This window comes from Oryctolagus cuniculus, chromosome 11 (assembly GCF_964237555.1).
Source record: "Oryctolagus cuniculus chromosome 11, mOryCun1.1, whole genome shotgun sequence".
In the NCBI taxonomy this organism is placed as follows: Eukaryota; Metazoa; Chordata; class Mammalia; order Lagomorpha; family Leporidae; genus Oryctolagus; species Oryctolagus cuniculus.
This window is the reverse complement of record NC_091442.1, coordinates 24,106,233-24,119,616: the sequence shown is the minus strand read 5'-3', so window position 1 is coordinate 24,119,616 and position 13,384 is coordinate 24,106,233. Positions and strand designations below refer to the sequence as shown.

The 13,384-nt window shown below is 45.6% G+C and overlaps 1 protein-coding gene and 1 non-coding gene across 16 annotated transcripts in view; one reads left to right on the top strand and one right to left on the bottom strand.

Annotated features, from left to right (window-relative positions):
* RALY (RALY heterogeneous nuclear ribonucleoprotein) overlaps positions 1-13,384 on the top strand; it is a 230,131-nt gene that overhangs the window by 148,956 nt on the left and 67,791 nt on the right. The gene's annotated exons all lie outside the window — the stretch shown is intronic.
* Positions 9,908-10,014, bottom strand: LOC138844504 (U6 spliceosomal RNA). The gene has a single exon (XR_011380380.1). It is a non-coding gene; the product is annotated as a U6 spliceosomal RNA (small nuclear RNA).

The following is a 13,384-nucleotide window of genomic DNA, read 5'->3' as shown; positions in this document are numbered from 1 at the left end:
CCCAAGTTAGCTTCAGTGTAGGGGTGGGGTGGGGAGCAGGTGAGATGCACTGGGGCATGGTGAGACAAGATGGGAAAGGATCAGGGGTGTAAGGCTGCCACAAAACAGACCAAACACCGGAGTAAGGGAAAGAGTTTATTGGGGGAAACCCAACAGACAGGAGGAAAGGGGCTTAGAAGGAAAAAGAGGGAGAAGGAGAGTGTAAGAGAGACAGAGACAGAGGTCAGGAAGAGAGAGAAACATGAGTTCAGGAACAGTTCCTTTTAAAACTTGGGGTCGGGGTGGAGGTGGAGGCGGGCAGGGAAAGTAGGAGCAGCGAATCCCATTAGGATGGGGGTGGGACTGACACTGGTGGTTGGGCCATGTGGCAGTGGCAGGGATTAGAGCCTAGGATGGTGTCAGGGTGTAGACTGTGCCATTTTACTAACAAGGAGTGGAAGTTAGGAGATCCCCCTCTGTGCTGCAGCCTCTGTCAGGTGGCAGATGTCCAGGTTTGTTCATCTGAATCATGAAGGGAAATGAATAGGTGACCCACAAGTTCCTTTCTCATAATCACATTTTGATTCCAGCTGATGGTTTAGACAGGATACCAGAGATATTCACCACCTGCCCCTGCCACCACTTTGTTGGGCAGTAGTAGGGGTGGAGATAGCAAGAGTACTTTTTGGGTGACTCTCTAAAAACCTGTTTTGTTTTTTTAAAGATTTAATTATTTATTTGAAAGGCAGTGTTACAGAGAGGCAGAGGCAGAGAGGCAGGCCTTCCATCTGCTGGTTCACTTACCAGATGGCTACAACAGCCAGAGCTGCGCTGATCCAAAGCTAGGAGCCAAGAGCTTCTGGGTCTCCCACATGGATGCAGGGGCCCAAGGACATCTTCTACTGCTTTCTCAGGCCATAGCAGAGAACTGAATCTGAAGCGGAGCCACCAGGACTCAGCACTGCAGGTGGCAGCTTTACCCGCTATGCCACGGTGCCAGCAGGGGATGGCCCCTAACACCCACGTGGGAGACCCAGAAGAAGCTCCTGGCTTCTGATCAGTTCAGCTCCGGCCATTGTGGCCATTTGGGGAGTGAGCCAGCTGATGGAGGACCTCTCTCTCTTTGTCTCTACCTCTCTCTGTAACTCTAAAATAACAAAATAAATGTTAAAAAAATAATTTGGGGGTTTCCTGAAAATTTGTAAAGACCCAAAGAGTGGTTGGTGTTAGATCTGGAATAGCTCGGGTTCTGGTCTTTCATACCCCCAGAAAGGAGAGACAGAAAAAGGAGAAGGAGACGGAGACCGACTTCAACAAAGACAGGTTGCTTTATTGGAAGCAAAGAGGTTGGTAGCAGTCTGCATGCTAGGCGCATTTGGGACTCAAGTTTTATCCAGTTAGGAGGGAATTTGCCACTAGGAGGGGGAGGTGTAGAAGGAGGCTAGGGAAAGTGGGTGTCTCTGAAGCCTCAGGGGACTTCCCCCTTACCTGTTTCACAAGAGGCTCTGCGCTGCTTATCCACTTTGCTATTTGCATTGCAGGGAGACAGGATCCTAGGATCTCTAGGAGGCTGTGGGGCAGGGAGGGGGAAGGAGGAAGAGTGGGAGGAGGGGAAAGGTGCCACAAGTCCTTCAGTTGGGGAGTGGGAGCAGAAGAAAGATTTTGAGATCCCTGTTCATCTACCTCCTTTGCCCCTGTAAATGAATAAACAGAAATATGAGTCTGCCCAAGGATGGTTAGTTATTTTTGCTTACCTTTTCCTCAGTGCTGCTTCTGTCATTTCACAGTGACAAAGTATGCATGTGCTGGAGCTCCTGGGAGGGACAGAGGAGGTGGGGAGATTGTCCCCCAGCTGTAGTCTCCACCTGCAGAAGAGTCATTCAGGCCATCCACTGCTCCCAGCTCTGCATGCGGTGGCAGGGTGGGAGCTTGTGGCTTCCCCAGAGGGCACATGTATTGAGAGTGTTCCACTGACTGGAGTGCAAATCTGGATGCTCTCCCAGCCTGCCCAGTGAGTTCCATGGAGGAGTAGTGTTCAGTGAACTTTTGATGCTTGCCAAACTCGGGTTAATTATAATTATCTAATATTCTTGTGATCTTAGTCTTCCTGTCTAAAAAAGGAGTTGGACCAGATAATCCTAAATGCTTTTTTTAAAAAAAAATTTATTTATTTGAAAGTCAGAGTTACACAGAGAGAGGAGAGGCAGAGAAAGAGAGAGAGAGAGAGGTCTTCCATCCGTTGGTTCACTCCCCAGTTGGTCGCAAGGGCCAGAGCTGTGCTGATCTGAAGCCAGGAGCCAGGAGCCAGGATCCTCTCCCATGTGGGTGCAGGGGCCCAAGGACTTGGGTCATCTTCTGCTTTCCCAGGCCATAGCAGAGAGCTGGATGGGAAATGGACCAGCTGGGACTTGAACTGGCACTCAAATGGGATGCCGGCACTGCATTCTCACATAGTAGTAGGACAAAAATTACATTTCCTTAGAGCTTTAGCCTTATGAAGTGGCTCCCTCTACTGGGATTTCCTGGCCCTTGAAATACCATCTTTAGAGACTAAATAGTTCTCTTAATTTGCCAGAATTACTGTTTTGTTCCAAGTAAATAATTTTCTTAGAGGGCCAAGTTCAGAGGTTCAATATTGTTGCCCAGGTTTTCTTCATTCCGGAGGCATTTATCTGTCTCCTATTTTATTAAGGATTTTGTTAAGCTTAAAGGGACCATTTGCATTGATATCTGTTGATCTATTTGTTGGTTTTCTTTGTAATTCTTCGTGCTAGTGAAAGCAAGCCCAGCAATAAAATGGAAGGGGTCATTTCTATAACTCATCATTTTTTCTAGGTCTGGGTTTTCTTTGTGTAGGGTATGACCATGTTATATGGAGAAGTCAGGTGTTCCCTGCTTACACAGACCGTTTTAAGGCTTTGGACTTTGTTATTGTAGATAGTTGTAAGCTGGCATGGAGGAATGGTGCTGTCAATGTAATAATGAAGGCTGTGCATAAATCAGTTGAGCACAAGAATAACTTCAAACCTTAAAGACTCACCACAAACTGACTTACACCAATTAAAATCAACTCCTTGTTAAAATTAGGGTCTTGAGGCTGGCGTCACGGCTCAATAGGCTAATCCTCCACCTACGGCGCCAGCACCCGGGGTTCTAGTCCCGGTTGGGGCGCTGGATTCTGTCCCGGTTGCCCCTCTTCCAGGCCAGCTCTTTGCTGTGGCCCGGGAGTGCAGTGGAGGATGGCCCTAGTGCTTGGGCCCTGCACCCCATGGGAGACGAGGAGAAGCACCTGGCTTCTGGCTTCGGATCAGCGCAGTGCGCCAGCCACAGCGCGCCAGCCGAGATGGCCATTGGAGGGTGAACCAATGGCAAAGGAAGACCTTTCTCTCTGTGTCTCTCTCTCTCACTGTCCACTCTGCCTGTAAAAAAAAAAAAAAAAAAGTTAGGGTCTTGAGTATAGTCAGTCGTTCAATAGGTTACCTAACTGCTATGTTAAGATTATGCTTGATTTTTTTTTTAAGGGCACTGATTATCTTTTTTTTTTTTTTTTTTTAAGATGTATTTTACTTGAAAGTCAAGAGTTACACAGAGAGAGAAGAGGCAGAGAGAGAGAGAGAGAGGTCTTCCATCTGCTGGTTCACTCTCCAACTGCCACAGTGGCTGAAGCTGCTCCAATCTGAAGCCAGGAGCCTCCTGCAGGTCTCCCATATTGGTGCAGGGGCCCAAGGGCTTGCCCATCCTCTGCTGCTTTCGCAGGCCACAACAGAGAGCTGGATAGGAAATGGAGCAGCCGCGATTCGAACTGGCGCCCATATGGGATGCCAGCACTGCAGGCGGTGGCTTTACCTGCTATGCCGCAGCACCGGCCCCAAGATTATGCTTGAAAGTTCAGTAGCTTTCCCTAAGCTTAACCATTCATTCCAGGGATTTGGAGGCCCTATTGTGTGTTCTCCCAGTAGATAACATAAAAACTGGGCAAGACATGTTTCCTGCCCTCAGATTACTCTTGTAGGGGATGCATAAAGTAAACAAATCCTAGTTCCTTTCTACCCTGTAGCTCTGATCCAGATTCGGTGGATTCAGACTAGAAAGAGCGATGGTTGTATCACTGGCAAGGAGACCTATTTGGTTGTCCTACTTCCAGTATATGGACTTACTTTTGCCATTCCCTTTCTCTTGCCTGTTGTTCAGGTATTTATCCTTCACTAATAAAGTGTTCTGTACCCAGTGTATAAGGTAAAAAATGTTAGAGATTCAGGCTGGGTGTTTGGCACAGTGGTTAAGATGTCACTCTGGGCACCTACGCCTCTTAGGAGGGCCTGGGTTCACGTCTTGGCTCTTCTTCCCATTCTAGCTTCCTGCTGATGCACACCCTGGGAGACAGCAGATGATGGCTCAAGTAGTTGGGTCCCTGCTACCTGCATGGGAGACCCAGACTGAATCCCCAACTTCTGGCTTCCACCTGGCCCTGCCTCAGCTGTTGTAGGCATTTGGGGAGTGAACCATTGGATAGAAGATATATTTCTCTTTCTCTCTCTGCCTTTCAAATAAATTTTTAGAAAAGAAAACAGTGTTAGGGTAGGGAACAACATGTCCTTCGGATTTGGGTGTTGAGACATCTGCGTAGTGCCCTCCTCCTTCTCATATCAGTTCTCTGGCTGACTTCCAGAAAAATTTGATATTATTTAGCTTCTTATTTAGGAATAAAGTAAATTACTTCTTCTTGAATAATTTTAAGTTTTATTAAATTTCATTTTGAAATAAAAGAGCTGTTTTGGTTGTAAGTGGAATTATTTGAGGCATTTGATCAATGTGTGACTTACTAATTGTGATTAAACTCTGGTTCCCGAAGCCCATTGCCACTGCCTCTGCTGGCAATACTTCACTTCATGGAGCCCTAGAAAATTCAAGGGACATAGAGGTTGCCCTCATGGGCTCTGCCGCTTCCTCCTTTCTTCCTTTCAAGAGAGAAATCTTACTTGGGAGGCTGTGTTGTGTTCATGATTTCTTCCAACAATTTAGCATTGCCTATGGGGTCTAGAAGAAAAGGAAGTATGCCTGTGTCAATCCTTGAAGTCTGGAAAGAATATTAAAATCAGTTGGTCAGACTGGAGCCCCCTAAGTGCCTTCCATCATCCTGGGAGGGATGTAAATGTGTTAAGCACACTCTGGTCTTCAGGGATTTTATGGTCTCTTTGGGAGACATAACATCATATTAAATCATGAAGATGTAGCTGATAATAAGGCAGTTTGGTGTAGAGAACTTGGTTCAGAAGACTAAGGTCTACTCTTGTTCCTGGCTCTAATAATGCTAGGTAAATTGAAGAGGTCATTTTCTCTCTACTTCCATTTTCTCATCTATAAAATGGGGTTATTATCCTGTGTCTTGCCTTCTTCACAATAACATTGTAAGGAGCAAATTAGATAATGTTACTAAAATATATCATAAAACCAGTTGATGAGGCAGTTTCTTTGTGAAGAATCCGGGTCATTTGTCAGAGGTAATTAGGTAAATTGGCAGAGTTTTCCATAGGAGGGGAGATCTGGGCTGTAATGAAGAGAAGTGATCTGAATGACAGGAGTAATAATGGAGCAAAAGACTGTAGGAGAACTGTGTAGGTGAATGGGTAAAAGAGTGTTCTTGGGGGTAAGTGATACTTGTTTATGCGCTCCCAGAGCAAGTGGGAAGGTCCTGGGTTGTCATACTCAAGTCACAGAGTAGGCATATATCAGCATTAGTTGTTCAAAGGCGTAACAGGTCACTGTCATCAGCAGTGTGAGAATTCCTGTTGCTCCATGTCCTTTTCAGCACTTGGCATTATCTTTCTCATTTGAAGTCATACTGATTAGTGTATAGTTACAGCTGTGAATTTAAAGAACCACAGTATGGACTCCCAGGAAGCCATGTAGGGGTATTTGGGAAGTTCAGAGGGTGGAGAGATTGTTTCGTGTGTGTAGAGGGGTGTATTGCCCACTGAACATTTATGGAGGAACTAAATATTTGGGCTGGGTGGGCCTTGTAAGATAAGGACAGTGACCATATGTTGTCTGGACTAATTTCTGATACTTCTTTTGGGTGTGCTTATAAACTGTGAAATGCCAGTAGTTCTGTGTCTATGCTATATATTCCATGATACCCAGAATCAACTCCTGGATTGCTTTTCTCAGTAGATACGCTTTCTATGCCCTCCCCCCCACCATGTTTTTCCCCAGAAAGGCTGCAGGGATAGAAGGGCATTCCGTGCAATGGGAACAACTTTAGCAGAGACAGGATGAGTGAACATACCTAGTAACATCCATATTTGTGCTAATGAGCAGAGGGGAGAGGGTAGTCCTTATTTTGGAGGTGTTTGATGCTTTCTTATTTCCTCCCAGAGCAGCTGTGTAAAGCCTATTTATATTTAAAGCAGAAAGAAGGTGAGAATGACCTCTGTGCCTTTAATTACATCTTTGTAGGGAAGAAACTAATCCAGCAAACACTCATACTTGATTGAAGAATGTTGAAAGACTTTGTCTTAAAATAGATGGAGAGCGAGGAGAACACCAAAACAAAAAGAGCCTACCTAAAAGTCTCTCAGAACTCATCTATTTCTTGTATATTTGCTCAGGGAAAAATTGCCATTTCTTTGTCAGCTTTTATCCTGCTGGTGGACCCTAGCAGGGTGTTTATTTTTTGTAGTTTTACCAAATCACTTTGAAGGCTGGCATGAACATTGATCATGTCTTAGAGCCTTTCCTGTTTGTTCTGTCAGCAAATATTAGAAAATGTACCTTATATTACCTATTTGGGAAAAATAAGGTGGCCCTGTCTGCTCCCAGAGAACAGTACTTTAATGTTTAATGTCACTCAGCTCCCGATCCCTTGTCAGGTCCTGGGGTGTTTGTCAGGAGAGACTAGGGGTACTGGAGCTGCTACTGGGAGGATTTTCCAGAGGGCATCTAGGTCACCTGTCCAGGACACTAGGTGACTACTTGATGAAAAATCTGGCCTGGGTTCTAAACCTAACTCTACCTTTCATATTAGTAATAGCTACCACTGTGTCAAGATATTATACTTGGGGGCTGGCGCTTTGGCGTAGCAGGAAAAGCCACCACTTGCAGTGCCGGCATCCCACGTGGGTGCTGTTTCGAGTCCCAGATGTTCCATTTCCAATTCCACTCTCTGCTATGGTCTGGGAAAGCAGTAGAAGATGGCTCATGTCCTTGGGCCCCTGCACCCGTGTGGGAGACCCAGAAGAGGCTCTTGGCTTCTGGCTTTGGACCCAGGCAGCTCCAGCCGTTGCACTCATTTGGGGAGTGAACCAGCGGATGGAAAACTCTTTCTGCCTCTGCCTCTTTGTTACTCTGCCTTTCAAATCAATCAATCAGTCTTTTAAAACAAAGATACTAGGTATCTTGTGAATTTATACTAATAGAGCTGGTATTTACTGAAGGCTACTGGTAAGCCCTTTATACTTAAAGAATCTTGTGTTTAAATTTAACTGAAAAGTGATCCCTGTTAAATATAAGAGTGGGAATAAGAGGAGGAGGAGATGTACAATTTGGGACATGCTCAATCTGCCTTGCTCCAAATGGTAGAGTTAGAAACGTGCCAGGGGATTCCAATTCAATCCCATCAAGGTGGCATGTACCAGTGCCATCTCACTAGTCAAGGTGATCAGTTTCAGTTCACAGTTGATCATAATGATAGGATTAAGAGTCAAAGGGATCACATAAACAAGACTAGTGTCTGCTAATACTAACTGATAGAATTAAAAAGGAGAGAATGATCCAACATGGGAAGCAGGATACACAGCAGACTCATAGAATGGCAGATGTCCTAAACAGCACTCTGGCCTCAGAATCAGCCCTTAAGGCATTCGGATCTGGCTGACAAGCCCATGAGAGTATTTTAGGCATGGAAAGCCAAGACACTCTGGCAAAAAACAAAACAAAACAAAAAAAAACAAACAACAACAACAACAAAAAACCTAAATGAAAGATCTCTGTGAGTGAGATCCTAGTGGAAAGAACAGGCCATCAAAGAAGGAGGTACCTTTCTCTGAAGGGAGGAAAAACTTCCACTTTGACTATGGCCTTGTCTAAATAAGATTGGAGTTGGCGTACTCAAAAGGCTTCTATAGCCTTGGCAGCTCATGGCAAGAGCCTAGGTGATTACTGACGGACGCCATAAACAAGAGTGTCAATTTTTTAAGTCAACAACAGGAGTCACTGTACACTTATTCCCCATGTAGGATCTCTGTCCTTAATGTGTTGTACAATGTGAATTAATGCTATAACTAGTACTCAAACAGCACTGTACACTTTGTGTTTCTGTGTGGGTGCAAACTGTTGAAATCTTTATACTAAATTGATCTTCTGTATATAAAGATAATTGAAAATGAATCTTGATGTGAATGGAATGGGAGAGGGAGCGGGAGATGGGAGGGTTGCGGGTGGGAGGGAAGTTATGGGGGGGGGGAGCCACTGTAATCCAAAAGTTGTACTTTGGAAATTTATATTTATTAAATAAAAGTTTTAAAAAAATCTTAATTTCTTACATTAACCCTAATAGGTTCTGTTGATCCTTTTAGGCACCTTTTCCTAAAATCCATTTTTGTTGTGTTCTCCCTGCTCATACATCTAGCAGGACAGACTTGGTCGATAGTTTTTTCTTCCCTTCTTGGACTAGTTAAGTATTTCAAGGGCACCTAGTCTTTTCTCAACTCTGTTTGCCAAAAGTGTTGCTGCTTTTATGGAAATGCTGAAGGACTGTGGAGATGATAGAATAGTGATGGAATGAAGCATAGGGAATGCCATGCTGTTTCAGTGGAGAGCATATATTTAGCATTGATACTGTTCATGCCCAAGGGCAGCTGACTATAATGCGATAATTTTTGCTCTTTAGGAAAGAAAAGGAACTTTTCATTGGGAAATTCAGAGAGAAGAGCTTTAAAGTTATCCCTTTTGGGGAGAACCAAGATTCCATCTCACTGGGAACTCCTTAGGGAAGAGACTTCTAAGTCCTTTCAGTTACGCGTCTGTCCAAAGAATTTCTGTTCAAAGATTTATTTATTTATTTGAAGGGCAGAGGCACAGGGAGTGTGAGTGCATGCGAGTAATCCATCTATCTTCATTCTGCTGAATCACTCCCCAAATGGCTGCAATGGCTATGGCTGGTCCAGGCTGAAACCAGGAGCCCGAAGCTCTTTCCTAATCTCACATGTAGGTGGCCAGGGCCCAAGTAGTTGAGGCATCTTTAGCTATTTTTCCAAGCATGTTAGCAGGGAACTGGATCGGAAGCGGAACAGCTGGGACTTGAACTAATGCTCATATGGGATGCCAACGTTGCAGGCTATACCTTAGCTGTGCCACAATGCCAGCCCCAAGAGAGTCTTATTCTATGAATCAGAGGTTGCAAATTAGCAGCTTACGGAGTTGGCTGGTCTGCGCACATATTTTGTTTGGTGGGCAGTGTCTCTGTTGTTTTGGAACCCAGCCTGGGGAGATTGGGTCTGTCTTGGTAGAGACAGCCCCAATATGTCTGCTATGAAGGTGAGTGATTTCACTGGAAGACAAAGGAGGATTTTCGAGCAAGTTGCAGAGACAGAAGCCTAATGCTGACCATGAGCAGTTCTCTTCATCTGAGAATTAGGATTAGGCTCCAGCTATTCTGCAAAAACTTCACTCTGAGCTTCTTGTGTATTATGATTCCTTGTATGTTGGTCCAGTCCAGCTTTTTGGGAACAGTGACATGAAGCTGGGGCAAGAAAACACAGTTGTGTTCTTTGGGCAACTCCTTTGGGGGTACCTGCTCATTCAGCAGAATTCTAGAGTTTATACCTTGTTCTTCATTTTTATCCTTTTTACTTAATTGCTTTCCTTTTTTTTTTTAAGTTCTTCCCATATTCATTTTATAGTTTTTTTTTCTTTTTCTTTTTTTTTTTTTTTAAATATGGAACGCTTCACGAATTTGCGTGTCGTCCCTGCGCAGGGGCCATGCTAATCTTCTCTGTATCGTTCCAATTTTAGTATATGTGCTGCCGAAGCGAGCACTATTTTACAGTTTTAAAGCATTTATTTGAAAGAGAGGATCAGAGAGAGTGCTCCTAACTGTTGGTTCACTACCCAGATGTCCAGGAGCTGGAAACTCAGTCCAGATCTTCCATGTGGACAGATTTCCCATGTAGCTGGCAGGGATCCAGCTACTTGAACCATCATCTACTGCCTCCCAAGGTGACTAACTGGAAGCTGGAATCAAGAGCTGACTGGGGAATGAAACCCAGACACTTCGGTATGAGATACTAATGTCCCACTGGCAGTTTAACCACTGTGCCAAACTCCCACTCCCACTTCTGCTTTCTTATTGGCAGGCTCCATTTGACAGAACATGTTTGTATTCTTTCCTTTTCTTCTTCTTTTTTTTTTTTTTTAATTTTTTTTGACAGGCAGAGTAGACTGAGAGGGAGAGAGACAGAGAGAAAGGTCTTCCTTTGCCGTTGGTTCACCCTCCAATGGCTGCCGCCGCCGGTGTATCACGCTGATCCGAAGCCAGGAGCCAGGTGCTCCTCCTGGTCTCCCATGCGGGTGCAGGGCCATCCTCCACTGCACTTCCGGGCCACAGCAGAGAGCTGGACAGGAACAGGGGCAACTGGGAGAGAATCCGGTGCCCCGACTGGGACTAGAACCCGGTGTGCCGGTGCTGCAGGCGGAGGATTAGCCTAGTGAGCCGTGGTGCTGGCCCTTTTCCTTTCCCTTTCCTTTTCCCTTTCCTTCTTATCTATCTATCAGAAAGGCGGAGTTACAGAGAGGCAGATGCAGTGAGAGGGAGAGAGGTTTTCTTTTTTTGACAGGCAGAGTGGACAGAGAGAGAGAGAGAGAAAGGTCTTCCTTTTGCCGTTGGTTCACCCTCCAATGGCTGCCGCGGCCAGCGCGCTACGGCCGGCGCACTGCGCTGATCTGATGGCAGGAGCCAGGTACTTATCCTGGTTTCCCATGGGGTGCAGGGCCCAAGTACTTGGGCCATCCTCCACTGCACTCCCTGGCCACAGCAGAGAGCTGGCCTGGAAGAGGGGCAACCGGGAAAGAATCTGGCACCCCAACCGGGACTAGAACCCGGTGTGCCGGCGCCGCAAGGTGGAGGATTAGCCTAGTGAGCCGCGGCGCCGGCACGAGAGAGGTTTTCATCTGCTGGTTCACTTCCCATTTGGCTGCAATGACTGGAGCTGCGCTGATCTGAAGCCTGGAGCTTCCTCTGGGTCTCCTATGCGGGTGGGTGCAGGGGCCCAACGACTTGGGCCATCTTCTGCTTTCCTAGGCCATAGCAGAGAGCTGGATTGGAAGTGGAGCAGCTGGACCTCGAACCAGTGCCCATATGGAATGCCGGCACTGCAGGCACGGTCCCCACATACTTGTTTTCAAGGTTGTTAAAGCTATACACCATTTCCTCTTGCCTCTGATGTCCAGCTGGTGCAGGTTGCCTTTTATTACCAGGTTAGCACTTCGCTTTGGAACACATTAACTCATTTTTGCCACTTGCTTGACTCCCATAGGCCAGCTCAGATGTAATATTGAAGGGACTTTACCCAGCTGTGATGCTGGTAATTCCCCTACAACTGAAAAAATGAAATGAATTACCTTTATTTTATTAGAAAATGTTGGTGTCCCTGTTGACTAGTAACTCCTGCTCCTGGCTTGTCTTAGGGCTTCACAAGGACAACAAATCAGTCAAGGCTTAATAGACCTTGTCTTTGTCAGGTTGACATTTTTTTGAAAAGATGTATTTTATTTATTTGAAAGAGTTACAGAGAGAGGTAGAGACAGAGAGAGAGGTTTTCCATCTGCTGGTTCACTCCCCAAATGGCTGCAACGGCCGGAGCTGAGTTGATCTGAAGTCAGGAGCCAGGAACTTCTTCCAGGTCTCCCATGTGGGTACAGGGGCCCAAGGACTTGGGCCATCTTCTGCTACTTTCTCAGGCCATAGCAGAGAGCTGGATTGGAAGTGGAGTAGCCAGGACTTAAACTGGTGCCCATATGGGATGCTGGCACTCTAGGCGTCGGCTTTACTCGCTACTCCATAGTGCCGACCCCAATAAAATCTTTTAAAAAAAAAAGTTCATGGAAAAATGGAATTAAAAGATTTTTTTTAAAGAAATGATATCTAATTAAAATCAAAACTGTTTCACTTAGGAATTAGTTTCTAGTGCCCTCCAGCCCCCAACCCAACTGCAATGAGCAGCAACTCATTGTTGGAAAAACCAACTCTGTTGGAAGTAGGTGACTTTCTGAGTGAGTTACTTTTCTTATTGCTGGTTCCCTTTGACTTTTTTGTAATTACTGTAACATTGTCATCCAGTGTGTGGAACACCATGGTAATTTCCATGACAACTGACTTATTTCCCAAAGAGAGGAAGCTATAAGTGTTAGGAACTCAAAAAGGGTATTGGGCCAAGTTCTTGTGATGCTAGTAGAATCTTGAGCTAAAAGGGCTTTTCAGCATCAACTGTCTAATTAAGCCTCTTCCTTTGCAGGGAGGAAACAGGTCCATGGAGGGCAAGCAGCTTGCCTAAGGGGTTGGGAGGTTTTTTTTGTGGAATAAACTCCAGATCCTCAGCTTAGTATCTATTTGTGCTTCCTATTCTGTAGAGATTTTCCCATTATATCTCCAGGACTATGAGCTCCACGAAGGCAGGGACCACATCTGTCTTGTTATTGAATGTTTTCCCAGTGCTTGCCTCAGGATCCAAATGTTTGAGTGAATTAATAAACAAAGTTGGAGTTTCTCAAGCTGAGACATATAACTGTATATTGGATGATACATGAAACTGCAGAATAAAACATACCTTCCTGAACTGTCAGCATACTCATATTTGGGGTGGACATTTCACCTAGGAGTTACACCATTGGTTGGGACACCCACATACCATACTGGAATGCCTGGGTTTGAATCCTGGCCCTGCTCTGGATTCTAGCTTCTGACTAGTGAGCACCCTGGGAGGCAGCAGGTGATGCCTCAAGCAGTTGGGTCCCTGCCACTCATTTGGGAGATCTGGATTGAGATCCTGGTTCCAGTTTTAGTGTGGTTCAGCCCTGACCATTGTACAGATTCAAGGACTGAATCAATGGATGGGAATTCTGTCAGTCTCCCTCTTATAAAATCATCAAAGTTGGGGGCCGGTGCGGTGGCGTAGCAGGTAAAGCCACTGCCTACAGTGTTGACATCCCATATATATGGGCCCCGGTTCTAGTTCTGGCTGTTTCACTTCCGATCCAGCTCTCTGCTATGGCCTGGGAAAGCAGTAGAAGATGGCCCAAGTCCTTAGGCCCCTGCGCTTGCATGGGAGACATGTAAGTAGCCCCTGGCTTCAGATCACAGCTCTGGCTGTTGTGGCCAGCTGGGGAGTGAACCAGCAGATGGAAGACCTCT